This window comes from Schistocerca nitens, chromosome 4 (genome assembly GCF_023898315.1).
Source record: "Schistocerca nitens isolate TAMUIC-IGC-003100 chromosome 4, iqSchNite1.1, whole genome shotgun sequence".
NCBI lineage: Eukaryota > Metazoa > Arthropoda > Insecta > Orthoptera > Acrididae > Schistocerca > Schistocerca nitens.
The window spans coordinates 793,478,820-793,503,096 of NC_064617.1; the positions used below are offsets into that span (position 1 = coordinate 793,478,820).

At 50.1% G+C, this 24,277-nt stretch overlaps 42 non-coding genes across 42 annotated transcripts; all 42 read left to right on the forward strand.

Annotated features, from left to right (window-relative positions):
* Positions 1–297: 297 nt before the first annotated feature.
* On the forward strand, positions 298–379 carry Trnas-uga (transfer RNA serine (anticodon UGA)). The gene has a single exon. It is a non-coding gene; the product is annotated as a tRNA-Ser (tRNA).
* Positions 380–969: 590 nt separating this feature from the next.
* Trnaf-gaa (transfer RNA phenylalanine (anticodon GAA)) lies at positions 970–1,042 on the forward strand. The gene has a single exon. It is a non-coding gene; the product is annotated as a tRNA-Phe (tRNA).
* Positions 1,043–1,580: 538 nt separating this feature from the next.
* Positions 1,581–1,653, forward strand: Trnak-uuu (transfer RNA lysine (anticodon UUU)). Its single transcript has one exon. It is a non-coding gene; the product is annotated as a tRNA-Lys (tRNA).
* Positions 1,654–1,791: 138 nt separating this feature from the next.
* On the forward strand, positions 1,792–1,873 carry Trnas-cga (transfer RNA serine (anticodon CGA)). Its single transcript has one exon. It is a non-coding gene; the product is annotated as a tRNA-Ser (tRNA).
* Positions 1,874–2,572: 699 nt separating this feature from the next.
* Trnas-uga (transfer RNA serine (anticodon UGA)) lies at positions 2,573–2,654 on the forward strand. Its single transcript has one exon. It is a non-coding gene; the product is annotated as a tRNA-Ser (tRNA).
* Positions 2,655–3,244: 590 nt separating this feature from the next.
* On the forward strand, positions 3,245–3,317 carry Trnaf-gaa (transfer RNA phenylalanine (anticodon GAA)). The gene has a single exon. It is a non-coding gene; the product is annotated as a tRNA-Phe (tRNA).
* Positions 3,318–3,855: 538 nt separating this feature from the next.
* Positions 3,856–3,928, forward strand: Trnak-uuu (transfer RNA lysine (anticodon UUU)). Its single transcript has one exon. It is a non-coding gene; the product is annotated as a tRNA-Lys (tRNA).
* Positions 3,929–4,066: 138 nt separating this feature from the next.
* Positions 4,067–4,148, forward strand: Trnas-cga (transfer RNA serine (anticodon CGA)). The gene has a single exon. It is a non-coding gene; the product is annotated as a tRNA-Ser (tRNA).
* Positions 4,149–4,836: 688 nt separating this feature from the next.
* On the forward strand, positions 4,837–4,918 carry Trnas-uga (transfer RNA serine (anticodon UGA)). Its single transcript has one exon. It is a non-coding gene; the product is annotated as a tRNA-Ser (tRNA).
* A 590-nt stretch (positions 4,919–5,508) lies between these two features.
* Trnaf-gaa (transfer RNA phenylalanine (anticodon GAA)) lies at positions 5,509–5,581 on the forward strand. Its single transcript has one exon. It is a non-coding gene; the product is annotated as a tRNA-Phe (tRNA).
* A 538-nt stretch (positions 5,582–6,119) lies between these two features.
* Trnak-uuu (transfer RNA lysine (anticodon UUU)) lies at positions 6,120–6,192 on the forward strand. The gene has a single exon. It is a non-coding gene; the product is annotated as a tRNA-Lys (tRNA).
* Positions 6,193–6,330: 138 nt separating this feature from the next.
* On the forward strand, positions 6,331–6,412 carry Trnas-cga (transfer RNA serine (anticodon CGA)). The gene has a single exon. It is a non-coding gene; the product is annotated as a tRNA-Ser (tRNA).
* A 699-nt stretch (positions 6,413–7,111) lies between these two features.
* On the forward strand, positions 7,112–7,193 carry Trnas-uga (transfer RNA serine (anticodon UGA)). The gene has a single exon. It is a non-coding gene; the product is annotated as a tRNA-Ser (tRNA).
* Positions 7,194–7,783: 590 nt separating this feature from the next.
* Trnaf-gaa (transfer RNA phenylalanine (anticodon GAA)) lies at positions 7,784–7,856 on the forward strand. The gene has a single exon. It is a non-coding gene; the product is annotated as a tRNA-Phe (tRNA).
* Positions 7,857–8,394: 538 nt separating this feature from the next.
* Positions 8,395–8,467, forward strand: Trnak-uuu (transfer RNA lysine (anticodon UUU)). Its single transcript has one exon. It is a non-coding gene; the product is annotated as a tRNA-Lys (tRNA).
* A 138-nt stretch (positions 8,468–8,605) lies between these two features.
* Positions 8,606–8,687, forward strand: Trnas-cga (transfer RNA serine (anticodon CGA)). The gene has a single exon. It is a non-coding gene; the product is annotated as a tRNA-Ser (tRNA).
* Positions 8,688–9,386: 699 nt separating this feature from the next.
* Trnas-uga (transfer RNA serine (anticodon UGA)) lies at positions 9,387–9,468 on the forward strand. Its single transcript has one exon. It is a non-coding gene; the product is annotated as a tRNA-Ser (tRNA).
* A 590-nt stretch (positions 9,469–10,058) lies between these two features.
* Trnaf-gaa (transfer RNA phenylalanine (anticodon GAA)) lies at positions 10,059–10,131 on the forward strand. The gene has a single exon. It is a non-coding gene; the product is annotated as a tRNA-Phe (tRNA).
* Positions 10,132–10,669: 538 nt separating this feature from the next.
* Positions 10,670–10,742, forward strand: Trnak-uuu (transfer RNA lysine (anticodon UUU)). The gene has a single exon. It is a non-coding gene; the product is annotated as a tRNA-Lys (tRNA).
* Positions 10,743–10,880: 138 nt separating this feature from the next.
* Positions 10,881–10,962, forward strand: Trnas-cga (transfer RNA serine (anticodon CGA)). The gene has a single exon. It is a non-coding gene; the product is annotated as a tRNA-Ser (tRNA).
* A 688-nt stretch (positions 10,963–11,650) lies between these two features.
* Trnas-uga (transfer RNA serine (anticodon UGA)) lies at positions 11,651–11,732 on the forward strand. Its single transcript has one exon. It is a non-coding gene; the product is annotated as a tRNA-Ser (tRNA).
* Positions 11,733–12,322: 590 nt separating this feature from the next.
* Positions 12,323–12,395, forward strand: Trnaf-gaa (transfer RNA phenylalanine (anticodon GAA)). Its single transcript has one exon. It is a non-coding gene; the product is annotated as a tRNA-Phe (tRNA).
* Positions 12,396–12,933: 538 nt separating this feature from the next.
* On the forward strand, positions 12,934–13,006 carry Trnak-uuu (transfer RNA lysine (anticodon UUU)). Its single transcript has one exon. It is a non-coding gene; the product is annotated as a tRNA-Lys (tRNA).
* Positions 13,007–13,144: 138 nt separating this feature from the next.
* On the forward strand, positions 13,145–13,226 carry Trnas-cga (transfer RNA serine (anticodon CGA)). Its single transcript has one exon. It is a non-coding gene; the product is annotated as a tRNA-Ser (tRNA).
* Positions 13,227–13,925: 699 nt separating this feature from the next.
* On the forward strand, positions 13,926–14,007 carry Trnas-uga (transfer RNA serine (anticodon UGA)). The gene has a single exon. It is a non-coding gene; the product is annotated as a tRNA-Ser (tRNA).
* Positions 14,008–14,597: 590 nt separating this feature from the next.
* Positions 14,598–14,670, forward strand: Trnaf-gaa (transfer RNA phenylalanine (anticodon GAA)). Its single transcript has one exon. It is a non-coding gene; the product is annotated as a tRNA-Phe (tRNA).
* A 538-nt stretch (positions 14,671–15,208) lies between these two features.
* On the forward strand, positions 15,209–15,281 carry Trnak-uuu (transfer RNA lysine (anticodon UUU)). Its single transcript has one exon. It is a non-coding gene; the product is annotated as a tRNA-Lys (tRNA).
* A 138-nt stretch (positions 15,282–15,419) lies between these two features.
* On the forward strand, positions 15,420–15,501 carry Trnas-cga (transfer RNA serine (anticodon CGA)). The gene has a single exon. It is a non-coding gene; the product is annotated as a tRNA-Ser (tRNA).
* Positions 15,502–16,200: 699 nt separating this feature from the next.
* Positions 16,201–16,282, forward strand: Trnas-uga (transfer RNA serine (anticodon UGA)). The gene has a single exon. It is a non-coding gene; the product is annotated as a tRNA-Ser (tRNA).
* Positions 16,283–16,872: 590 nt separating this feature from the next.
* Trnaf-gaa (transfer RNA phenylalanine (anticodon GAA)) lies at positions 16,873–16,945 on the forward strand. The gene has a single exon. It is a non-coding gene; the product is annotated as a tRNA-Phe (tRNA).
* A 538-nt stretch (positions 16,946–17,483) lies between these two features.
* On the forward strand, positions 17,484–17,556 carry Trnak-uuu (transfer RNA lysine (anticodon UUU)). Its single transcript has one exon. It is a non-coding gene; the product is annotated as a tRNA-Lys (tRNA).
* A 138-nt stretch (positions 17,557–17,694) lies between these two features.
* Positions 17,695–17,776, forward strand: Trnas-cga (transfer RNA serine (anticodon CGA)). Its single transcript has one exon. It is a non-coding gene; the product is annotated as a tRNA-Ser (tRNA).
* A 688-nt stretch (positions 17,777–18,464) lies between these two features.
* Trnas-uga (transfer RNA serine (anticodon UGA)) lies at positions 18,465–18,546 on the forward strand. Its single transcript has one exon. It is a non-coding gene; the product is annotated as a tRNA-Ser (tRNA).
* Positions 18,547–19,136: 590 nt separating this feature from the next.
* Positions 19,137–19,209, forward strand: Trnaf-gaa (transfer RNA phenylalanine (anticodon GAA)). Its single transcript has one exon. It is a non-coding gene; the product is annotated as a tRNA-Phe (tRNA).
* A 538-nt stretch (positions 19,210–19,747) lies between these two features.
* On the forward strand, positions 19,748–19,820 carry Trnak-uuu (transfer RNA lysine (anticodon UUU)). Its single transcript has one exon. It is a non-coding gene; the product is annotated as a tRNA-Lys (tRNA).
* A 138-nt stretch (positions 19,821–19,958) lies between these two features.
* Positions 19,959–20,040, forward strand: Trnas-cga (transfer RNA serine (anticodon CGA)). Its single transcript has one exon. It is a non-coding gene; the product is annotated as a tRNA-Ser (tRNA).
* A 699-nt stretch (positions 20,041–20,739) lies between these two features.
* Positions 20,740–20,821, forward strand: Trnas-uga (transfer RNA serine (anticodon UGA)). Its single transcript has one exon. It is a non-coding gene; the product is annotated as a tRNA-Ser (tRNA).
* A 590-nt stretch (positions 20,822–21,411) lies between these two features.
* On the forward strand, positions 21,412–21,484 carry Trnaf-gaa (transfer RNA phenylalanine (anticodon GAA)). Its single transcript has one exon. It is a non-coding gene; the product is annotated as a tRNA-Phe (tRNA).
* Positions 21,485–22,022: 538 nt separating this feature from the next.
* On the forward strand, positions 22,023–22,095 carry Trnak-uuu (transfer RNA lysine (anticodon UUU)). The gene has a single exon. It is a non-coding gene; the product is annotated as a tRNA-Lys (tRNA).
* A 138-nt stretch (positions 22,096–22,233) lies between these two features.
* On the forward strand, positions 22,234–22,315 carry Trnas-cga (transfer RNA serine (anticodon CGA)). The gene has a single exon. It is a non-coding gene; the product is annotated as a tRNA-Ser (tRNA).
* A 688-nt stretch (positions 22,316–23,003) lies between these two features.
* Trnas-uga (transfer RNA serine (anticodon UGA)) lies at positions 23,004–23,085 on the forward strand. Its single transcript has one exon. It is a non-coding gene; the product is annotated as a tRNA-Ser (tRNA).
* Positions 23,086–23,675: 590 nt separating this feature from the next.
* Trnaf-gaa (transfer RNA phenylalanine (anticodon GAA)) lies at positions 23,676–23,748 on the forward strand. Its single transcript has one exon. It is a non-coding gene; the product is annotated as a tRNA-Phe (tRNA).
* Positions 23,749–24,277: the final 529 nt, after the last annotated feature.

Here is a 24,277-nt window from a genome sequence, read left to right on the forward strand (position 1 = left end):
TAGCGTCAGCGGGAAGTCGGTGAAGTCGCCATTGGGGCCATAAGCCAGTAATTACGACATGTGAATCAGTCGCTCATCACGCAGCTGTACGATAGCTCAGTCGGTAGAGCGTTAGGTTTTCAACCAAAGGGTGTTGGGTCCAAGCCTCTGCCTGGGCGAAAATTAACACACTTTCGTAACGGCTAATGTGCTGGCCATGGAAACACTAGAGAAAAGAGTGAGGCCAAGGCGCTTTCTGCCATCGGATTGCTTCTCAAGGTGGCACTTTCACTTGTCGGAAGACGCTTTTTGCCACCGGCAGTCGTGGCCGAGTGGTTAAGGCGTCTGACTTGAAATCAGATTCCCTCTGGGAGCGCAGGTTCGAGTCCTGCCGACTGCGAAAATTTTCTCGCTCACAGAAGATGGACGTTCAGCTGCATCCTAGCGGTTGCGTCACTACTAAACACGTGGGTCGCCAGCAATGTGCAGTGTTCTTGGCTACAGGGTGCAGCGCTAAAGTCGCGCCCAGAAGCCACAGCTCATCTCCTCGTCTCGCAGCCGTCCACCAGGTGTCAGTGCAAGTGTCGCCTCTCTGGGCAGTGCAGATGTGTCCATTTTAGCTTGCAGACGATGACGTGTAGCAATTTATGAGCTAGCGCAAGTCAAATGTTTTACCGTGTGTATCTGCTAGATACTGCCTCTCACACGGTGGAGAGGCTCACTCCTTCTTGTGTCTCGTTCTCTGCACACGAGTTGCACGTGGCATCGATATAGCACCGGTTTTCTAGCGTCAGCGAAGTCAATATTACATGAATCGAGTCGACGTGTTTGCTTGTTACGATGATGGAAGCAGAAGAAATGTGTGTGGTGCTTCACTGCATCTGCTGCTCGCCTTTCAGCGTCCCTGTGTCTTATAGACGAAGACGACTGTGAAATTGGCGACGAGGCAGAGGTTAACGAAGACGTACAAAACAGAGACGTTCCACGTCAGCCGAAATAGCTCAGTTGGGAGAGCGTTAGACTGAAGATCTAAAGGTCCCTGGTTCGATCCCGGGTTTCGGCATGCATTCGTTTTGAAGCTGACGCCAATGGAATTGCTCGAGTTTGTGATAATGTAACTACCGCCGAGAACAAAGGTGACTCCCTCCTGTAGCTGTTCTGGTTGTCTAGTGCATGCCATAAGAGGAACACAGTAGGCAACTGCCTGGGAAGCAAGAAAATAAAAAAAAATGTGCTACCGACTGCGTTCCCTTTTTTGTGTCAGGACGTGAAGAACGTCTCCAACGGAACTGTGAAATGAGCGAAAACGTGGGAAACATTGCATTCAAAATGCTTGTGAATTTTCGAGTTGCCCAGTGAGTGTCAACAAAACACGTAAATCCTCTGCTCCAACGCATGAGACGTAACGACTGCTGCAATTTGTTTTTGCGTCGTGTGTCAGTATTCTTCGATAGTCTGTTACGAGCTTAGCACGATAAGTTTGTAGACAGCATCCAGGCGACGTTTTATTAGTTACGGCTCCATGCAGCGATTGCACAACAGTAAAGGACATGAGTCAATGTATAGTTGTGCATCGTGGAAGGTTTGCTAACGTCGTGTGAGCCCGGATAGCTCAGCCGGTAGAGCATTAGGCTTTTAACCTAAGGGTCCAGGGTTCAAATCCCTGTCCGGGCGGAAATTTTAATGCTTTGGTAGTGATTCGTCTAGTAGCGGCGGAAACACTACGGAAGAGAATGTAACTACGCCGTTTCCTGCCACCACAGTGCTTTAAACGGTAGCAGTTGCATGTGACGGGAGATGATCGCGCTCCGCGCAGTCGTGGCCGAGTGGTTAAGGCGTCTGACTCGAAATCAGATTCCCTCTGGGAGCGTAGGTTCGAGTCCTACCGGCTGCGTGCGATTTTGCGTAAAGAAGAGCAAATATTTTCACACGCATGAACGCGGGTGCAAACCAATGACGCCACTCTCAACAAGACGAAAATCTAAGAATACAGAGTTCCGCGACGGCCGCTGCTTCCTGTGGTTACCGGTTCACCACGCACTGACGCTGGGACTGCAGAAAGCCGTCGCAGGCCCACGAGTGCGCTCCCGTCATTTTCTCGCGCCGACGCCGAGTTTGTGAGTACACACATGTGCTTGGAAGTTTTGGACAGAGCGAACATTCATTTCTTTTTAAGAATCGTAATTCAGTCATTCGAGTGCGGCAAAAGCAATGGTGCAGCGTTTCTTTTCTTAAGATCTCGCAGCTACTTGCAAGTATGTCCACCGCTTAAGAGGACAGAAAACTAGCGTCAGCGGTGCGTCAGTGGGAAGTCGGTGAAGTCGCCATTGGAGCCATAAGCCAGTAATTACGACATGTGAATCAGTCGCTCATCACGCAGCTGTACGATAGCTCAGTCGGTAGAGCGTTAGGTTTTCAACCAAAGGGTGTTGGGTCCAAGCCTCTGCCTGGGCGAAAATTAACACACTTTCGTAACGGCTAATGTGCTGGCCATGGAAACACTAGAGAAAAGAGTGAGGCCAAGGCGCTTTCTGCCATCGGATTGCTTCTCAAGGTGGCACTTTCACTTGTCGGAAGACGCTTTTTGCCACCGGCAGTCGTGGCCGAGTGGTTAAGGCGTCTGACTTGAAATCAGATTCCCTCTGGGAGCGCAGGTTCGAGTCCTGCCGACTGCGAAAATTTTCTCGCTCACAGAAGATGGACGTTCAGCTGCATCCTAGCGGTTGCGTCACTACTAAACACGTGGGTCGCCAGCAATGTGCAGTGTTCTTGGCTACAGGGTGCAGCGCTAAAGTCGCGCCCAGAAGCCACAGCTCATCTCCTCGTCTCGCAGCCGTCCACCAGGTGTCAGTGCAAGTGTCGCCTCTCTGGGCAGTGCAGATGTGTCCATTTTAGCTTGCAGACGATGACGTGTAGCAATTTATGAGCTAGCGCAAGTCAAATGTTTTACCGTGTGTATCTGCTAGATACTGCCTCTCACACGGTGGAGAGGCTCACTCCTTCTTGTGTCTCGTTCTCTGCACACGAGTTGCACGTGGCATCGATATAGCACCGGTTTTCTAGCGTCAGCGAAGTCAATATTACATGAATCGAGTCGACGTGTTTGCTTGTTACGATGATGGAAGCAGAAGAAATGTGTGTGGTGCTTCACTGCATCTGCTGCTCGCCTTTCAGCGTCCCTGTGTCTTATAGACGAAGACGACTGTGAAATTGGCGACGAGGCAGAGGTTAACGAAGACGTACAAAACAGAGACGTTCCACGTCAGCCGAAATAGCTCAGTTGGGAGAGCGTTAGACTGAAGATCTAAAGGTCCCTGGTTCGATCCCGGGTTTCGGCATGCATTCGTTTTGAAGCTGACGCCAATGGAATTGCTCGAGTTTGTGATAATGTAACTACCGCCGAGAACAAAGGTGACTCCCTCCTGTAGCTGTTCTGGTTGTCTAGTGCATGCCATAAGAGGAACACAGTAGGCAACTGCCTGGGAAGCAAGAAAATAAAAAAAAATGTGCTACCGACTGCGTTCCCTTTTTTGTGTCAGGACGTGAAGAACGTCTCCAACGGAACTGTGAAATGAGCGAAAACGTGGGAAACATTGCATTCAAAATGCTTGTGAATTTTCGAGTTGCCCAGTGAGTGTCAACAAAACACGTAAATCCTCTGCTCCAACGCATGAGACGTAACGACTGCTGCAATTTGTTTTTGCGTCGTGTGTCAGTATTCTTCGATAGTCTGTTACGAGCTTAGCACGATAAGTTTGTAGACAGCATCCAGGCGACGTTTTATTAGTTACGGCTCCATGCAGCGATTGCACAACAGTAAAGGACATGAGTCAATGTATAGTTGTGCATCGTGGAAGGTTTGCTAACGTCGTGTGAGCCCGGATAGCTCAGCCGGTAGAGCATTAGGCTTTTAACCTAAGGGTCCAGGGTTCAAATCCCTGTCCGGGCGGAAATTTTAATGCTTTGGTAGTGATTCGTCTAGTAGCGGCGGAAACACTACGGAAGAGAATGTAACTACGCCGTTTCCTGCCACCACAGTGCTTTAAACGGTAGCAGTTGCATGTGACGGGAGATGATCGCGCTCCGCGCAGTCGTGGCCGAGTGGTTAAGGCGTCTGACTCGAAATCAGATTCCCTCTGGGAGCGTAGGTTCGAGTCCTACCGGCTGCGTGCGATTTTGCGTAAAGAAGAGCAAATATTTTCACACGCATGAACGCGGGTGCAAACCAATGACGCCACTCTCAACAAGACGAAAATCTAAGAATACAGAGTTCCGCGACGGCCGCTGCTTCCTGTGGTTACCGGTTCACCACGCACTGACGCTGGGACTGCAGAAAGCCGTCGCAGGCCCACGAGTGCGCTCCCGTCATTTTCTCGCGCCGACGCCGAGTTTGTGAGTACACACATGTGCTTGGAAGTTTTGGACAGAGCGAACATTCATTTCTTTTTAAGAATCGTAATTCAGTCATTCGAGTGCGGCAAAAGCAATGGTGCAGCGTTTCTTTTCTTAAGATCTCGCAGCTACTTGCAAGTATGTCCACCGCTTAAGAGGACAGAAAACTAGCGTCAGCGGGAAGTCGGTGAAGTCGCCATTGGGGCCATAAGCCAGTAATTACGACATGTGAATCAGTCGCTCATCACGCAGCTGTACGATAGCTCAGTCGGTAGAGCGTTAGGTTTTCAACCAAAGGGTGTTGGGTCCAAGCCTCTGCCTGGGCGAAAATTAACACACTTTCGTAACGGCTAATGTGCTGGCCATGGAAACACTAGAGAAAAGAGTGAGGCCAAGGCGCTTTCTGCCATCGGATTGCTTCTCAAGGTGGCACTTTCACTTGTCGGAAGACGCTTTTTGCCACCGGCAGTCGTGGCCGAGTGGTTAAGGCGTCTGACTTGAAATCAGATTCCCTCTGGGAGCGCAGGTTCGAGTCCTGCCGACTGCGAAAATTTTCTCGCTCACAGAAGATGGACGTTCAGCTGCATCCTAGCGGTTGCGTCACTACTAAACACGTGGGTCGCCAGCAATGTGCAGTGTTCTTGGCTACAGGGTGCAGCGCTAAAGTCGCGCCCAGAAGCCACAGCTCATCTCCTCGTCTCGCAGCCGTCCACCAGGTGTCAGTGCAAGTGTCGCCTCTCTGGGCAGTGCAGATGTGTCCATTTTAGCTTGCAGACGATGACGTGTAGCAATTTATGAGCTAGCGCAAGTCAAATGTTTTACCGTGTGTATCTGCTAGATACTGCCTCTCACACGGTGGAGAGGCTCACTCCTTCTTGTGTCTCGTTCTCTGCACACGAGTTGCACGTGGCATCGATATAGCACCGGTTTTCTAGCGTCAGCGAAGTCAATATTACATGAATCGAGTCGACGTGTTTGCTTGTTACGATGATGGAAGCAGAAGAAATGTGTGTGGTGCTTCACTGCATCTGCTGCTCGCCTTTCAGCGTCCCTGTGTCTTATAGACGAAGACGACTGTGAAATTGGCGACGAGGCAGAGGTTAACGAAGACGTACAAAACAGAGACGTTCCACGTCAGCCGAAATAGCTCAGTTGGGAGAGCGTTAGACTGAAGATCTAAAGGTCCCTGGTTCGATCCCGGGTTTCGGCATGCATTCGTTTTGAAGCTGACGCCAATGGAATTGCTCGAGTTTGTGATAATGTAACTACCGCCGAGAACAAAGGTGACTCCCTCCTGTAGCTGTTCTGGTTGTCTAGTGCATGCCATAAGAGGAACACAGTAGGCAACTGCCTGGGAAGCAAGAAAATAAAAAAAAATGTGCTACCGACTGCGTTCCCTTTTTTGTGTCAGGACGTGAAGAACGTCTCCAACGGAACTGTGAAATGAGCGAAAACGTGGGAAACATTGCATTCAAAATGCTTGTGAATTTTCGAGTTGCCCAGTGAGTGTCAACAAAACACGTAAATCCTCTGCTCCAACGCATGAGACGTAACGACTGCTGCAATTTGTTTTTGCGTCGTGTGTCAGTATTCTTCGATAGTCTGTTACGAGCTTAGCACGATAAGTTTGTAGACAGCATCCAGGCGACGTTTTATTAGTTACGGCTCCATGCAGCGATTGCACAACAGTAAAGGACATGAGTCAATGTATAGTTGTGCATCGTGGAAGGTTTGCTAACGTCGTGTGAGCCCGGATAGCTCAGCCGGTAGAGCATTAGGCTTTTAACCTAAGGGTCCAGGGTTCAAATCCCTGTCCGGGCGGAAATTTTAATGCTTTGGTAGTGATTCGTCTAGTAGCGGCGGAAACACTACGGAAGAGAATGTAACTACGCCGTTTCCTGCCACCACAGTGCTTTAAACGGTAGCAGTTGCATGTGACGGGAGATGATCGCGCTCCGCGCAGTCGTGGCCGAGTGGTTAAGGCGTCTGACTCGAAATCAGATTCCCTCTGGGAGCGTAGGTTCGAGTCCTACCGGCTGCGTGCGATTTTGCGTAAAGAAGAGCAAATATTTTCACACGCATGAACGCGGGTGCAAACCAATGACGCCACTCTCAACAAGACGAAAATCTAAGAATACAGAGTTCCGCGACGGCCGCTGCCTCCTGTGGTTACCGGTTCACCACGCACTGACGCTGGGACTGCAGAAAGCCGTCGCAGGCCCACGAGTGCGCTCCCGTCATTTTCTCGCGCCGACGCCGAGTTTGTGAGTACACACATGTGCTTGGAAGTTTTGGACAGAGCGAACATTCATTTCTTTTTAAGAATCGTAATTCAGTCATTCGAGTGCGGCAAAAGCAATGGTGCAGCGTTTCTTTTCTTAAGATCTCGCAGCTACTTGCAAGTATGTCCACCGCTTAAGAGGACAGAAAACTAGCGTCAGCGGTGCGTCAGTGGGAAGTCGGTGAAGTCGCCATTGGAGCCATAAGCCAGTAATTACGACATGTGAATCAGTCGCTCATCACGCAGCTGTACGATAGCTCAGTCGGTAGAGCGTTAGGTTTTCAACCAAAGGGTGTTGGGTCCAAGCCTCTGCCTGGGCGAAAATTAACACACTTTCGTAACGGCTAATGTGCTGGCCATGGAAACACTAGAGAAAAGAGTGAGGCCAAGGCGCTTTCTGCCATCGGATTGCTTCTCAAGGTGGCACTTTCACTTGTCGGAAGACGCTTTTTGCCACCGGCAGTCGTGGCCGAGTGGTTAAGGCGTCTGACTTGAAATCAGATTCCCTCTGGGAGCGCAGGTTCGAGTCCTGCCGACTGCGAAAATTTTCTCGCTCACAGAAGATGGACGTTCAGCTGCATCCTAGCGGTTGCGTCACTACTAAACACGTGGGTCGCCAGCAATGTGCAGTGTTCTTGGCTACAGGGTGCAGCGCTAAAGTCGCGCCCAGAAGCCACAGCTCATCTCCTCGTCTCGCAGCCGTCCACCAGGTGTCAGTGCAAGTGTCGCCTCTCTGGGCAGTGCAGATGTGTCCATTTTAGCTTGCAGACGATGACGTGTAGCAATTTATGAGCTAGCGCAAGTCAAATGTTTTACCGTGTGTATCTGCTAGATACTGCCTCTCACACGGTGGAGAGGCTCACTCCTTCTTGTGTCTCGTTCTCTGCACACGAGTTGCACGTGGCATCGATATAGCACCGGTTTTCTAGCGTCAGCGAAGTCAATATTACATGAATCGAGTCGACGTGTTTGCTTGTTACGATGATGGAAGCAGAAGAAATGTGTGTGGTGCTTCACTGCATCTGCTGCTCGCCTTTCAGCGTCCCTGTGTCTTATAGACGAAGACGACTGTGAAATTGGCGACGAGGCAGAGGTTAACGAAGACGTACAAAACAGAGACGTTCCACGTCAGCCGAAATAGCTCAGTTGGGAGAGCGTTAGACTGAAGATCTAAAGGTCCCTGGTTCGATCCCGGGTTTCGGCATGCATTCGTTTTGAAGCTGACGCCAATGGAATTGCTCGAGTTTGTGATAATGTAACTACCGCCGAGAACAAAGGTGACTCCCTCCTGTAGCTGTTCTGGTTGTCTAGTGCATGCCATAAGAGGAACACAGTAGGCAACTGCCTGGGAAGCAAGAAAATAAAAAAAAATGTGCTACCGACTGCGTTCCCTTTTTTGTGTCAGGACGTGAAGAACGTCTCCAACGGAACTGTGAAATGAGCGAAAACGTGGGAAACATTGCATTCAAAATGCTTGTGAATTTTCGAGTTGCCCAGTGAGTGTCAACAAAACACGTAAATCCTCTGCTCCAACGCATGAGACGTAACGACTGCTGCAATTTGTTTTTGCGTCGTGTGTCAGTATTCTTCGATAGTCTGTTACGAGCTTAGCACGATAAGTTTGTAGACAGCATCCAGGCGACGTTTTATTAGTTACGGCTCCATGCAGCGATTGCACAACAGTAAAGGACATGAGTCAATGTATAGTTGTGCATCGTGGAAGGTTTGCTAACGTCGTGTGAGCCCGGATAGCTCAGCCGGTAGAGCATTAGGCTTTTAACCTAAGGGTCCAGGGTTCAAATCCCTGTCCGGGCGGAAATTTTAATGCTTTGGTAGTGATTCGTCTAGTAGCGGCGGAAACACTACGGAAGAGAATGTAACTACGCCGTTTCCTGCCACCACAGTGCTTTAAACGGTAGCAGTTGCATGTGACGGGAGATGATCGCGCTCCGCGCAGTCGTGGCCGAGTGGTTAAGGCGTCTGACTCGAAATCAGATTCCCTCTGGGAGCGTAGGTTCGAGTCCTACCGGCTGCGTGCGATTTTGCGTAAAGAAGAGCAAATATTTTCACACGCATGAACGCGGGTGCAAACCAATGACGCCACTCTCAACAAGACGAAAATCTAAGAATACAGAGTTCCGCGACGGCCGCTGCTTCCTGTGGTTACCGGTTCACCACGCACTGACGCTGGGACTGCAGAAAGCCGTCGCAGGCCCACGAGTGCGCTCCCGTCATTTTCTCGCGCCGACGCCGAGTTTGTGAGTACACACATGTGCTTGGAAGTTTTGGACAGAGCGAACATTCATTTCTTTTTAAGAATCGTAATTCAGTCATTCGAGTGCGGCAAAAGCAATGGTGCAGCGTTTCTTTTCTTAAGATCTCGCAGCTACTTGCAAGTATGTCCACCGCTTAAGAGGACAGAAAACTAGCGTCAGCGGTGCGTCAGTGGGAAGTCGGTGAAGTCGCCATTGGAGCCATAAGCCAGTAATTACGACATGTGAATCAGTCGCTCATCACGCAGCTGTACGATAGCTCAGTCGGTAGAGCGTTAGGTTTTCAACCAAAGGGTGTTGGGTCCAAGCCTCTGCCTGGGCGAAAATTAACACACTTTCGTAACGGCTAATGTGCTGGCCATGGAAACACTAGAGAAAAGAGTGAGGCCAAGGCGCTTTCTGCCATCGGATTGCTTCTCAAGGTGGCACTTTCACTTGTCGGAAGACGCTTTTTGCCACCGGCAGTCGTGGCCGAGTGGTTAAGGCGTCTGACTTGAAATCAGATTCCCTCTGGGAGCGCAGGTTCGAGTCCTGCCGACTGCGAAAATTTTCTCGCTCACAGAAGATGGACGTTCAGCTGCATCCTAGCGGTTGCGTCACTACTAAACACGTGGGTCGCCAGCAATGTGCAGTGTTCTTGGCTACAGGGTGCAGCGCTAAAGTCGCGCCCAGAAGCCACAGCTCATCTCCTCGTCTCGCAGCCGTCCACCAGGTGTCAGTGCAAGTGTCGCCTCTCTGGGCAGTGCAGATGTGTCCATTTTAGCTTGCAGACGATGACGTGTAGCAATTTATGAGCTAGCGCAAGTCAAATGTTTTACCGTGTGTATCTGCTAGATACTGCCTCTCACACGGTGGAGAGGCTCACTCCTTCTTGTGTCTCGTTCTCTGCACACGAGTTGCACGTGGCATCGATATAGCACCGGTTTTCTAGCGTCAGCGAAGTCAATATTACATGAATCGAGTCGACGTGTTTGCTTGTTACGATGATGGAAGCAGAAGAAATGTGTGTGGTGCTTCACTGCATCTGCTGCTCGCCTTTCAGCGTCCCTGTGTCTTATAGACGAAGACGACTGTGAAATTGGCGACGAGGCAGAGGTTAACGAAGACGTACAAAACAGAGACGTTCCACGTCAGCCGAAATAGCTCAGTTGGGAGAGCGTTAGACTGAAGATCTAAAGGTCCCTGGTTCGATCCCGGGTTTCGGCATGCATTCGTTTTGAAGCTGACGCCAATGGAATTGCTCGAGTTTGTGATAATGTAACTACCGCCGAGAACAAAGGTGACTCCCTCCTGTAGCTGTTCTGGTTGTCTAGTGCATGCCATAAGAGGAACACAGTAGGCAACTGCCTGGGAAGCAAGAAAATAAAAAAAAATGTGCTACCGACTGCGTTCCCTTTTTTGTGTCAGGACGTGAAGAACGTCTCCAACGGAACTGTGAAATGAGCGAAAACGTGGGAAACATTGCATTCAAAATGCTTGTGAATTTTCGAGTTGCCCAGTGAGTGTCAACAAAACACGTAAATCCTCTGCTCCAACGCATGAGACGTAACGACTGCTGCAATTTGTTTTTGCGTCGTGTGTCAGTATTCTTCGATAGTCTGTTACGAGCTTAGCACGATAAGTTTGTAGACAGCATCCAGGCGACGTTTTATTAGTTACGGCTCCATGCAGCGATTGCACAACAGTAAAGGACATGAGTCAATGTATAGTTGTGCATCGTGGAAGGTTTGCTAACGTCGTGTGAGCCCGGATAGCTCAGCCGGTAGAGCATTAGGCTTTTAACCTAAGGGTCCAGGGTTCAAATCCCTGTCCGGGCGGAAATTTTAATGCTTTGGTAGTGATTCGTCTAGTAGCGGCGGAAACACTACGGAAGAGAATGTAACTACGCCGTTTCCTGCCACCACAGTGCTTTAAACGGTAGCAGTTGCATGTGACGGGAGATGATCGCGCTCCGCGCAGTCGTGGCCGAGTGGTTAAGGCGTCTGACTCGAAATCAGATTCCCTCTGGGAGCGTAGGTTCGAGTCCTACCGGCTGCGTGCGATTTTGCGTAAAGAAGAGCAAATATTTTCACACGCATGAACGCGGGTGCAAACCAATGACGCCACTCTCAACAAGACGAAAATCTAAGAATACAGAGTTCCGCGACGGCCGCTGCTTCCTGTGGTTACCGGTTCACCACGCACTGACGCTGGGACTGCAGAAAGCCGTCGCAGGCCCACGAGTGCGCTCCCGTCATTTTCTCGCGCCGACGCCGAGTTTGTGAGTACACACATGTGCTTGGAAGTTTTGGACAGAGCGAACATTCATTTCTTTTTAAGAATCGTAATTCAGTCATTCGAGTGCGGCAAAAGCAATGGTGCAGCGTTTCTTTTCTTAAGATCTCGCAGCTACTTGCAAGTATGTCCACCGCTTAAGAGGACAGAAAACTAGCGTCAGCGGGAAGTCGGTGAAGTCGCCATTGGGGCCATAAGCCAGTAATTACGACATGTGAATCAGTCGCTCATCACGCAGCTGTACGATAGCTCAGTCGGTAGAGCGTTAGGTTTTCAACCAAAGGGTGTTGGGTCCAAGCCTCTGCCTGGGCGAAAATTAACACACTTTCGTAACGGCTAATGTGCTGGCCATGGAAACACTAGAGAAAAGAGTGAGGCCAAGGCGCTTTCTGCCATCGGATTGCTTCTCAAGGTGGCACTTTCACTTGTCGGAAGACGCTTTTTGCCACCGGCAGTCGTGGCCGAGTGGTTAAGGCGTCTGACTTGAAATCAGATTCCCTCTGGGAGCGCAGGTTCGAGTCCTGCCGACTGCGAAAATTTTCTCGCTCACAGAAGATGGACGTTCAGCTGCATCCTAGCGGTTGCGTCACTACTAAACACGTGGGTCGCCAGCAATGTGCAGTGTTCTTGGCTACAGGGTGCAGCGCTAAAGTCGCGCCCAGAAGCCACAGCTCATCTCCTCGTCTCGCAGCCGTCCACCAGGTGTCAGTGCAAGTGTCGCCTCTCTGGGCAGTGCAGATGTGTCCATTTTAGCTTGCAGACGATGACGTGTAGCAATTTATGAGCTAGCGCAAGTCAAATGTTTTACCGTGTGTATCTGCTAGATACTGCCTCTCACACGGTGGAGAGGCTCACTCCTTCTTGTGTCTCGTTCTCTGCACACGAGTTGCACGTGGCATCGATATAGCACCGGTTTTCTAGCGTCAGCGAAGTCAATATTACATGAATCGAGTCGACGTGTTTGCTTGTTACGATGATGGAAGCAGAAGAAATGTGTGTGGTGCTTCACTGCATCTGCTGCTCGCCTTTCAGCGTCCCTGTGTCTTATAGACGAAGACGACTGTGAAATTGGCGACGAGGCAGAGGTTAACGAAGACGTACAAAACAGAGACGTTCCACGTCAGCCGAAATAGCTCAGTTGGGAGAGCGTTAGACTGAAGATCTAAAGGTCCCTGGTTCGATCCCGGGTTTCGGCATGCATTCGTTTTGAAGCTGACGCCAATGGAATTGCTCGAGTTTGTGATAATGTAACTACCGCCGAGAACAAAGGTGACTCCCTCCTGTAGCTGTTCTGGTTGTCTAGTGCATGCCATAAGAGGAACACAGTAGGCAACTGCCTGGGAAGCAAGAAAATAAAAAAAAATGTGCTACCGACTGCGTTCCCTTTTTTGTGTCAGGACGTGAAGAACGTCTCCAACGGAACTGTGAAATGAGCGAAAACGTGGGAAACATTGCATTCAAAATGCTTGTGAATTTTCGAGTTGCCCAGTGAGTGTCAACAAAACACGTAAATCCTCTGCTCCAACGCATGAGACGTAACGACTGCTGCAATTTGTTTTTGCGTCGTGTGTCAGTATTCTTCGATAGTCTGTTACGAGCTTAGCACGATAAGTTTGTAGACAGCATCCAGGCGACGTTTTATTAGTTACGGCTCCATGCAGCGATTGCACAACAGTAAAGGACATGAGTCAATGTATAGTTGTGCATCGTGGAAGGTTTGCTAACGTCGTGTGAGCCCGGATAGCTCAGCCGGTAGAGCATTAGGCTTTTAACCTAAGGGTCCAGGGTTCAAATCCCTGTCCGGGCGGAAATTTTAATGCTTTGGTAGTGATTCGTCTAGTAGCGGCGGAAACACTACGGAAGAGAATGTAACTACGCCGTTTCCTGCCACCACAGTGCTTTAAACGGTAGCAGTTGCATGTGACGGGAGATGATCGCGCTCCGCGCAGTCGTGGCCGAGTGGTTAAGGCGTCTGACTCGAAATCAGATTCCCTCTGGGAGCGTAGGTTCGAGTCCTACCGGCTGCGTGCGATTTTGCGTAAAGAAGAGCAAATATTTTCACACGCATGAACGCGGGTGCAAACCAATGACGCCACTCTCAACAAGACGAAAATCTAAGAATACAGAGTTCCGCGACGGCCGCTGCCTCCTGTGGTTACCGGTTCACCACGCACTGACGCTGGGACTGCAGAAAGCCGTCGCAGGCCCACGAGTGCGCTCCCGTCATTTTCTCGCGCCGACGCCGAGTTTGTGAGTACACACATGTGCTTGGAAGTTTTGGACAGAGCGAACATTCATTTCTTTTTAAGAATCGTAATTCAGTCATTCGAGTGCGGCAAAAGCAATGGTGCAGCGTTTCTTTTCTTAAGATCTCGCAGCTACTTGCAAGTATGTCCACCGCTTAAGAGGACAGAAAACTAGCGTCAGCGGTGCGTCAGTGGGAAGTCGGTGAAGTCGCCATTGGAGCCATAAGCCAGTAATTACGACATGTGAATCAGTCGCTCATCACGCAGCTGTACGATAGCTCAGTCGGTAGAGCGTTAGGTTTTCAACCAAAGGGTGTTGGGTCCAAGCCTCTGCCTGGGCGAAAATTAACACACTTTCGTAACGGCTAATGTGCTGGCCATGGAAACACTAGAGAAAAGAGTGAGGCCAAGGCGCTTTCTGCCATCGGATTGCTTCTCAAGGTGGCACTTTCACTTGTCGGAAGACGCTTTTTGCCACCGGCAGTCGTGGCCGAGTGGTTAAGGCGTCTGACTTGAAATCAGATTCCCTCTGGGAGCGCAGGTTCGAGTCCTGCCGACTGCGAAAATTTTCTCGCTCACAGAAGATGGACGTTCAGCTGCATCCTAGCGGTTGCGTCACTACTAAACACGTGGGTCGCCAGCAATGTGCAGTGTTCTTGGCTACAGGGTGCAGCGCTAAAGTCGCGCCCAGAAGCCACAGCTCATCTCCTCGTCTCGCAGCCGTCCACCAGGTGTCAGTGCAAGTGTCGCCTCTCTGGGCAGTGCAGATGTGTCCATTTTAGCTTGCAGACGATGACGTGTAGCAATTTATGAGCTAGCGCAAGTCAAATGTTTTACCGTGTGTATCTGCTAGATACTGCCTCTCACACGGTGGAGAGGCTCACTCCTTCTTGTGTCTCGTTCTCTGCACACGAGTTGCACGTGGCATCGATATAGCACCGGTTTTCTAGCGTCAGCGAAGTCAATATTACATGAATCGAGTCGACGTGTTTGCTTGTTACGATGATGGAAGCAGAAGAAATGTGTGTGGTGCTTCACTGCATCTGCTGCTCGCCTTTCAGCGTCCCTGTGTCTTATAGACGAAGACGACTGTGAAATTGGCGACGAGGCAGAGGTTAACGAAGACGTACAAAACAGAGACGTTCCACGTCAGCCGAAATAGCTCAGTTGGGAGAGCGTTAGACTGAAGATCTAAAGGTCCCTGGTTCGATCCCGGGTTTCGGCATGCATTCGTTTTGAAGCTGACGCCAATGGAATTGCTCGAGTTTGTGATAATGTAACTACCGCCGAGAACAAAGGTGACTCCCTCCTGTAGCTGTTCTGGTTGTCTAGTGCATGCCATAAGAGGAACACAGTAGGCAACTGCCTGGGAAGCAAGAAAATAAAAAAAAATGTGCTACCGACTGCGTTCCCTTTTTTGTGTCAGGACGTGAAGAACGTCTCCAACGGAACTGTGAAATGAGCGAAAACGTGGGAAACATTGCATTCAAAATGCTTGTGAATTTTCGAGTTGCCCAGTGAGTGTCAACAAAACACGTAAATCCTCTGCTCCAACGCATGAGACGTAACGACTGCTGCAATTTGTTTTTGCGTCGTGTGTCAGTATTCTTCGATAGTCTGTTACGAGCTTAGCACGATAAGTTTGTAGACAGCATCCAGGCGACGTTTTATTAGTTACGGCTCCATGCAGCGATTGCACAACAGTAAAGGACATGAGTCAATGTATAGTTGTGCATCGTGGAAGGTTTGCTAACGTCGTGTGAGCCCGGATAGCTCAGCCGGTAGAGCATTAGGCTTTTAACCTAAGGGTCCAGGGTTCAAATCCCTGTCCGGGCGGAAATTTTAATGCTTTGGTAGTGATTCGTCTAGTAGCGGCGGAAACACTACGGAAGAGAATGTAACTACGCCGTTTCCTGCCACCACAGTGCTTTAAACGGTAGCAGTTGCATGTGACGGGAGATGATCGCGCTCCGCGCAGTCGTGGCCGAGTGGTTAAGGCGTCTGACTCGAAATCAGATTCCCTCTGGGAGCGTAGGTTCGAGTCCTACCGGCTGCGTGCGATTTTGCGTAAAGAAGAGCAAATATTTTCACACGCATGAACGCGGGTGCAAACCAATGACGCCACTCTCAACAAGACGAAAATTTAAGAATACAGAGTTCCGCGACGGCCGCTGCTTCCTGTGGTTACCGGTTCACCACGCACTGACGCTGGGACTGCAGAAAGCCGTCGCAGGCCCACGAGTGCGCTCCCGTCATTTTCTCGCGCCGACGCCGAGTTTGTGAGTACACACATGTGCTTGGAAGTTTTGGACAGAGCGAACATTCATTTCTTTTTAAGAATCGTAATTCAGTCATTCGAGTGCGGCAAAAGCAATGGTGCAGCGTTTCTTTTCTTAAGATCTCGCAGCTACTTGCAAGTATGTCCACCGCTTAAGAGGACAGAAAACTAGCGTCAGCGGTGCGTCAGTGGGAAGTCGGTGAAGTCGCCATTGGAGCCATAAGCCAGTAATTACGACATGTGAATCAGTCGCTCATCACGCAGCTGTACGATAGCTCAGTCGGTAGAGCGTTAGGTTTTCAACCAAAGGGTGTTGGGTCCAAGCCTCTGCCTGGGCGAAAATTAACACACTTTCGTAACGGCTAATGTGCTGGCCATGGAAACACTAGAGAAAAGAGTGAGGCCAAGGCGCTTTCTGCCATCGGATTGCTTCTCAAGGTGGCACTTTCACTTGTCGGAAGACGCTTTTTGCCACCGGCAGTCGTGGCCGAGTGGTTAAGGCGTCTGACTTGAAATCAGATTCCCTCTGGGAGCGCAGGTTCGAGTCCTGCCGACTGCGAAAATTTTCTCGCTCACAGAAGATGGACGTTCAGCTGCATCCTAGCGGTTGCGTCACTACTAAACACGTGGGTCGCCAGCAATGTGCAGTGTTCTTGGCTACAGGGTGCAGCGCTAAAGTCGCGCCCAGAAGCCACAGCTCATCTCCTCGTCTCGCAGCCGTCCACCAGGTGTCAGTGCAAGTGTCGCCTCTCTGGGCAGTGCAGATGTGTCCATTTTAGCTTGCAGACGATGACGTGTAGCAATTTATGAGCTAGCGCAAGTCAAATGTTTTACCGTGTGTATCTGCTAGATACTGCCTCTCACACGGTGGAGAGGCTCACTCCTTCTTGTGTCTCGTTCTCTGCACACGAGTTGCACGTGGCATCGATATAGCACCGGTTTTCTAGCGTCAGCGAAGTCAATATTACATGAATCGAGTCGACGTGTTTGCTTGTTACGATGATGGAAGCAGAAGAAATGTGTGTGGTGCTTCACTGCATCTGCTGCTCGCCTTTCAGCGTCCCTGTGTCTTATAGACGAAGACGACTGTGAAATTGGCGACGAGGCAGAGGTTAACGAAGACGTACAAAACAGAGACGTTCCACGTCAGCCGAAATAGCTCAGTTGGGAGAGCGTTAGACTGAAGATCTAAAGGTCCCTGGTTCGATCCCGGGTTTCGGCATGCATTCGTTTTGAAGCTGACGCCAATGGAATTGCTCGAGTTTGTGATAATGTAACTACCGCCGAGAACAAAGGTGACTCCCTCCTGTAGCTGTTCTGGTTGTCTAGTGCATGCCATAAGAGGAACACAGTAGGCAACTGCCTGGGAAGCAAGAAAATAAAAAAAAATGTGCTACCGACTGCGTTCCCTTTTTTGTGTCAGGACGTGAAGAACGTCTCCAACGGAACTGTGAAATGAGCGAAAACGTGGGAAACATTGCATTCAAAATGCTTGTGAATTTTCGAGTTGCCCAGTGAGTGTCAACAAAACACGTAAATCCTCTGCTCCAACGCATGAGACGTAACGACTGCTGCAATTTGTTTTTGCGTCGTGTGTCAGTATTCTTCGATAGTCTGTTACGAGCTTAGCACGATAAGTTTGTAGACAGCATCCAGGCGACGTTTTATTAGTTACGGCTCCATGCAGCGATTGCACAACAGTAAAGGACATGAGTCAATGTATAGTTGTGCATCGTGGAAGGTTTGCTAACGTCGTGTGAGCCCGGATAGCTCAGCCGGTAGAGCATTAGGCTTTTAACCTAAGGGTCCAGGGTTCAAATCCCTGTCCGGGCGGAAATTTTAATGCTTTGGTAGTGATTCGTCTAGTAGCGGCGGAAACACTACGGAAGAGAATGTAACTACGCCGTTTCCTGCCACCACAGTGCTTTAAACGGTAGCAGTTGCATGTGACGGGAGATGATCGCGCTCCGCGCAGTCGTGGCCGAGTGGTTAAGGCGTCTGACTCGAAATCAGATTCCCTCTGGGAGCGTAGGTTCGAGTCCTACCGGCTGCGTGCGATTTTGCGTAAAGAAGAGCAAATATTTTCACACGCATGAACGCGGGTGCAAACCAATGACGCCACTCTCAACAAGACGAAAATCTAAGAATACAGAGTTCCGCGACGGCCGCTGCTTCCTGTGGTTACCGGTTCACCACGCACTGACGCTGGGACTGCAGAAAGCCGTCGCAGGCCCACGAGTGCGCTCCCGTCATTTTCTCGCGCCGACGCCGAGTTTGTGAGTACACACATGTGCTTGGAAGTTTTGGACAGAGCGAACATTCATTTCTTTTTAAGAATCGTAATTCAGTCATTCGAGTGCGGCAAAAGCAATGGTGCAGCGTTTCTTTTCTTAAGATCTCGCAGCTACTTGCAAGTATGTCCACCGCTTAAGAGGACAGAAAACTAGCGTCAGCGGGAAGTCGGTGAAGTCGCCATTGGAGCCATAAGCCAGTAATTACGACATGTGAATCAGTCGCTTATCACGCAGCTGTACGATAGCTCAGTCGGTAGAGCGTTAGGTTTTCAACCAAAGGGTGTTGGGTCCAAGCCTCTGCCTGGGCGAAAATTAACACACTTTCGTAACGGCTAATGTGCTGGCCATGGAAACACTAGAGAAAAGAGTGAGGCCAAGGCGCTTTCTGCCATCGGATTGCTTCTCAAGGTGGCACTTTCACTTGTCGGAAGACGCTTTTTGCCACCGGCAGTCGTGGCCGAGTGGTTAAGGCGTCTGACTTGAAATCAGATTCCCTCTGGGAGCGCAGGTTCGAGTCCTGCCGACTGCGAAAATTTTCTCGCTCACAGAAGATGGACGTTCAGCTGCATCCTAGCGGTTGCGTCACTACTAAACACGTGGGTCGCCAGCAATGTGCAGTGTTCTTGGCTACAGGGTGCAGCGCTAAAGTCGCGCCCAGAAGCCACAGCTCATCTCCTCGTCTCGCAGCCGTCCACCAGGTGTCAGTGCAAGTGTCGCCTCTCTGGGCAGTGCAGATGTGTCCATTTTAGCTTGCAGACGATGACGTGTAGCAATTTATGAGCTAGCGCAAGTCAAATGTTTTACCGTGTGTATCTGCTAGATACTGCCTCTCACACGGTGGAGAGGCTCACTCCTTCTTGTGTCTCGTTCTCTGCACACGAGTTGCACGTGGCATCGATATAGCACCGGTTTTCTAGCGTCAGCGAAGTCAATATTACATGAATCGAGTCGACGTGTTTGCTTGTTACGATGATGGAAGCAGAAGAAATGTGTGTGGTGCTTCACTGCATCTGCTGCTCGCCTTTCAGCGTCCCTGTGTCTTATAGACGAAGACGACTGTGAAATTGGCGACGAGGCAGAGGTTAACGAAGACGTACAAAACAGAGACGTTCCACGTCAGCCGAAATAGCTCAGTTGGGAGAGCGTTAGACTGAAGATCTAAAGGTCCCTGGTTCGATCCCGGGTTTCGGCATGCATTCGTTTTGAAGCTGACGCCAATGGAATTGCTCGAGTTTGTGATAATGTAACTACCGCCGAGAACAAAGGTGACTCCCTCCTGTAGCTGTTCTGGTTGTCTAGTGCATGCCATAAGAGGAACACAGTAGGCAACTGCCTGGGAAGCAAGAAAATAAAAAAAAATGTGCTACCGACTGCGTTCCCTTTTTTGTGTCAGGACGTGAAGAACGTCTCCAACGGAACTGTGAAATGAGCGAAAACGTGGGAAACATTGCATTCAAAATGCTTGTGAATTTTCGAGTTGCCCAGTGAGTGTCAACAAAACACGTAAATCCTCTGCTCCAACGCATGAGACGTAACGACTGCTGCAATTTGTTTTTGCGTCGTGTGTCAGTATTCTTCGATAGTCTGTTACGAGCTTAGCACGATAAGTTTGTAGACAGCATCCAGGCGACGTTTTATTAGTTACGGCTCCATGCAGCGATTGCACAACAGTAAAGGACATGAGTCAATGTATAGTTGTGCATCGTGGAAGGTTTGCTAACGTCGTGTGAGCCCGGATAGCTCAGCCGGTAGAGCATTAGGCTTTTAACCTAAGGGTCCAGGGTTCAAATCCCTGTCCGGGCGGAAATTTTAATGCTTTGGTAGTGATTCGTCTAGTAGCGGCGGAAACACTACGGAAGAGAATGTAACTACGCCGTTTCCTGCCACCACAGTGCTTTAAACGGTAGCAGTTGCATGTGACGGGAGATGATCGCGCTCCGCGCAGTCGTGGCCGAGTGGTTAAGGCGTCTGACTCGAAATCAGATTCCCTCTGGGAGCGTAGGTTCGAGTCCTACCGGCTGCGTGCGATTTTGCGTAAAGAAGAGCAAATATTTTCACACGCATGAACGCGGGTGCAAACCAATGACGCCACTCTCAACAAGACGAAAATCTAAGAATACAGAGTTCCGCGACGGCCGCTGCTTCCTGTGGTTACCGGTTCACCACGCACTGACGCTGGGACTGCAGAAAGCCGTCGCAGGCCCACGAGTGCGCTCCCGTCATTTTCTCGCGCCGACGCCGAGTTTGTGAGTACACACATGTGCTTGGAAGTTTTGGACAGAGCGAACATTCATTTCTTTTTAAGAATCGTAATTCAGTCATTCGAGTGCGGCAAAAGCAATGGTGCAGCGTTTCTTTTCTTAAGATCTCGCAGCTACTTGCAAGTATGTCCACCGCTTAAGAGGACAGAAAACTAGCGTCAGCGGTGCGTCAGTGGGAAGTCGGTGAAGTCGCCATTGGAGCCATAAGCCAGTAATTACGACATGTGAATCAGTCGCTCATCACGCAGCTGTACGATAGCTCAGTCGGTAGAGCGTTAGGTTTTCAACCAAAGGGTGTTGGGTCCAAGCCTCTGCCTGGGCGAAAATTAACACACTTTCGTAACGGCTAATGTGCTGGCCATGGAAACACTAGAGAAAAGAGTGAGGCCAAGGCGCTTTCTGCCATCGGATTGCTTCTCAAGGTGGCACTTTCACTTGTCGGAAGACGCTTTTTGCCACCGGCAGTCGTGGCCGAGTGGTTAAGGCGTCTGACTTGAAATCAGATTCCCTCTGGGAGCGCAGGTTCGAGTCCTGCCGACTGCGAAAATTTTCTCGCTCACAGAAGATGGACGTTCAGCTGCATCCTAGCGGTTGCGTCACTACTAAACACGTGGGTCGCCAGCAATGTGCAGTGTTCTTGGCTACAGGGTGCAGCGCTAAAGTCGCGCCCAGAAGCCACAGCTCATCTCCTCGTCTCGCAGCCGTCCACCAGGTGTCAGTGCAAGTGTCGCCTCTCTGGGCAGTGCAGATGTGTCCATTTTAGCTTGCAGACGATGACGTGTAGCAATTTATGAGCTAGCGCAAGTCAAATGTTTTACCGTGTGTATCTGCTAGATACTGCCTCTCACACGGTGGAGAGGCTCACTCCTTCTTGTGTCTCGTTCTCTGCACACGAGTTGCACGTGGCATCGATATAGCACCGGTTTTCTAGCGTCAGCGAAGTCAATATTACATGAATCGAGTCGACGTGTTTGCTTGTTACGATGATGGAAGCAGAAGAAATGTGTGTGGTGCTTCACTGCATCTGCTGCTCGCCTTTCAGCGTCCCTGTGTCTTATAGACGAAGACGACTGTGAAATTGGCGACGAGGCAGAGGTTAACGAAGACGTACAAAACAGAGACGTTCCACGTCAGCCGAAATAGCTCAGTTGGGAGAGCGTTAGACTGAAGATCTAAAGGTCCCTGGTTCGATCCCGGGTTTCGGCATGCATTCGTTTTGAAGCTGACGCCAATGGAATTGCTCGAGTTTGTGATAATGTAACTACCGCCGAGAACAAAGGTGACTCCCTCCTGTAGCTGTTCTGGTTGTCTAGTGCATGCCATAAGAGGAACACAGTAGGCAACTGCCTGGGAAGCAAGAAAATAAAAAAAAATGTGCTACCGACTGCGTTCCCTTTTTTGTGTCAGGACGTGAAGAACGTCTCCAACGGAACTGTGAAATGAGCGAAAACGTGGGAAACATTGCATTCAAAATGCTTGTGAATTTTCGAGTTGCCCAGTGAGTGTCAACAAAACACGTAAATCCTCTGCTCCAACGCATGAGACGTAACGACTGCTGCAATTTGTTTTTGCGTCGTGTGTCAGTATTCTTCGATAGTCTGTTACGAGCTTAGCACGATAAGTTTGTAGACAGCATCCAGGCGACGTTTTATTAGTTACGGCTCCATGCAGCGATTGCACAACAGTAAAGGACATGAGTCAATGTATAGTTGTGCATCGTGGAAGGTTTGCTAACGTCGTGTGAGCCCGGATAGCTCAGCCGGTAGAGCATTAGGCTTTTAACCTAAGGGTCCAGGGTTCAAATCCCTGTCCGGGCGGAAATTTTAATGCTTTGGTAGTGATTCGTCTAGTAGCGGCGGAAACACTACGGAAGAGAATGTAACTACGCCGTTTCCTGCCACCACAGTGCTTTAAACGGTAGCAGTTGCATGTGACGGGAGATGATCGCGCTCCGCGCAGTCGTGGCCGAGTGGTTAAGGCGTCTGACTCGAAATCAGATTCCCTCTGGGAGCGTAGGTTCGAGTCCTACCGGCTGCGTGCGATTTTGCGTAAAGAAGAGCAAATATTTTCACACGCATGAACGCGGGTGCAAACCAATGACGCCACTCTCAACAAGACGAAAATCTAAGAATACAGAGTTCCGCGACGGCCGCTGCTTCCTGTGGTTACCGGTTCACCACGCACTGACGCTGGGACTGCAGAAAGCCGTCGCAGGCCCACGAGTGCGCTCCCGTCATTTTCTCGCGCCGACGCCGAGTTTGTGAGTACACACATGTGCTTGGAAGTTTTGGACAGAGCGAACATTCATTTCTTTTTAAGAATCGTAATTCAGTCATTCGAGTGCGGCAAAAGCAATGGTGCAGCGTTTCTTTTCTTAAGATCTCGCAGCTACTTGCAAGTATGTCCACCGCTTAAGAGGACAGAAAACTAGCGTCAGCGGGAAGTCGGTGAAGTCGCCATTGGAGCCATAAGCCAGTAATTACGACATGTGAATCAGTCGCTCATCACGCAGCTGTACGATAGCTCAGTCGGTAGAGCGTTAGGTTTTCAACCAAAGGGTGTTGGGTCCAAGCCTCTGCCTGGGCGAAAATTAACACACTTTCGTAACGGCTAATGTGCTGGCCATGGAAACACTAGAGAAAAGAGTGAGGCCAAGGCGCTTTCTGCCATCGGATTGCTTCTCAAGGTGGCACTTTCACTTGTCGGAAGACGCTTTTTGCCACCGGCAGTCGTGGCCGAGTGGTTAAGGCGTCTGACTTGAAATCAGATTCCCTCTGGGAGCGCAGGTTCGAGTCCTGCCGACTGCGAAAATTTTCTCGCTCACAGAAGATGGACGTTCAGCTGCATCCTAGCGGTTGCGTCACTACTAAACACGTGGGTCGCCAGCAATGTGCAGTGTTCTTGGCTACAGGGTGCAGCGCTAAAGTCGCGCCCAGAAGCCACAGCTCATCTCCTCGTCTCGCAGCCGTCCACCAGGTGTCAGTGCAAGTGTCGCCTCTCTGGGCAGTGCAGATGTGTCCATTTTAGCTTGCAGACGATGACGTGTAGCAATTTATGAGCTAGCGCAAGTCAAATGTTTTACCGTGTGTATCTGCTAGATACTGCCTCTCACACGGTGGAGAGGCTCACTCCTTCTTGTGTCTCGTTCTCTGCACACGAGTTGCACGTGGCATCGATATAGCACCGGTTTTCTAGCGTCAGCGAAGTCAATATTACATGAATCGAGTCGACGTGTTTGCTTGTTACGATGATGGAAGCAGAAGAAATGTGTGTGGTGCTTCACTGCATCTGCTGCTCGCCTTTCAGCGTCCCTGTGTCTTATAGACGAAGACGACTGTGAAATTGGCGACGAGGCAGAGGTTAACGAAGACGTACAAAACAGAGACGTTCCACGTCAGCCGAAATAGCTCAGTTGGGAGAGCGTTAGACTGAAGATCTAAAGGTCCCTGGTTCGATCCCGGGTTTCGGCATGCATTCGTTTTGAAGCTGACGCCAATGGAATTGCTCGAGTTTGTGATAATGTAACTACCGCCGAGAACAAAGGTGACTCCCTCCTGTAGCTGTTCTGGTTGTCTAGTGCATGCCATAAGAGGAACACAGTAGGCAACTGCCTGGGAAGCAAGAAAATAAAAAAAAATGTGCTACCGACTGCGTTCCCTTTTTTGTGTCAGGACGTGAAGAACGTCTCCAACGGAACTGTGAAATGAGCGAAAACGTGGGAAACATTGCATTCAAAATGCTTGTGAATTTTCGAGTTGCCCAGTGAGTGTCAACAAAACACGTAAATCCTCTGCTCCAACGCATGAGACGTAACGACTGCTGCAATTTGTTTTTGCGTCGTGTGTCAGTATTCTTCGATAGTCTGTTACGAGCTTAGCACGATAAGTTTGTAGACAGCATCCAGGCGACGTTTTATTAGTTACGGCTCCATGCAGCGATTGCACAACAGTAAAGGACATGAGTCAATGTATAGTTGTGCATCGTGGAAGGTTTGCTAAC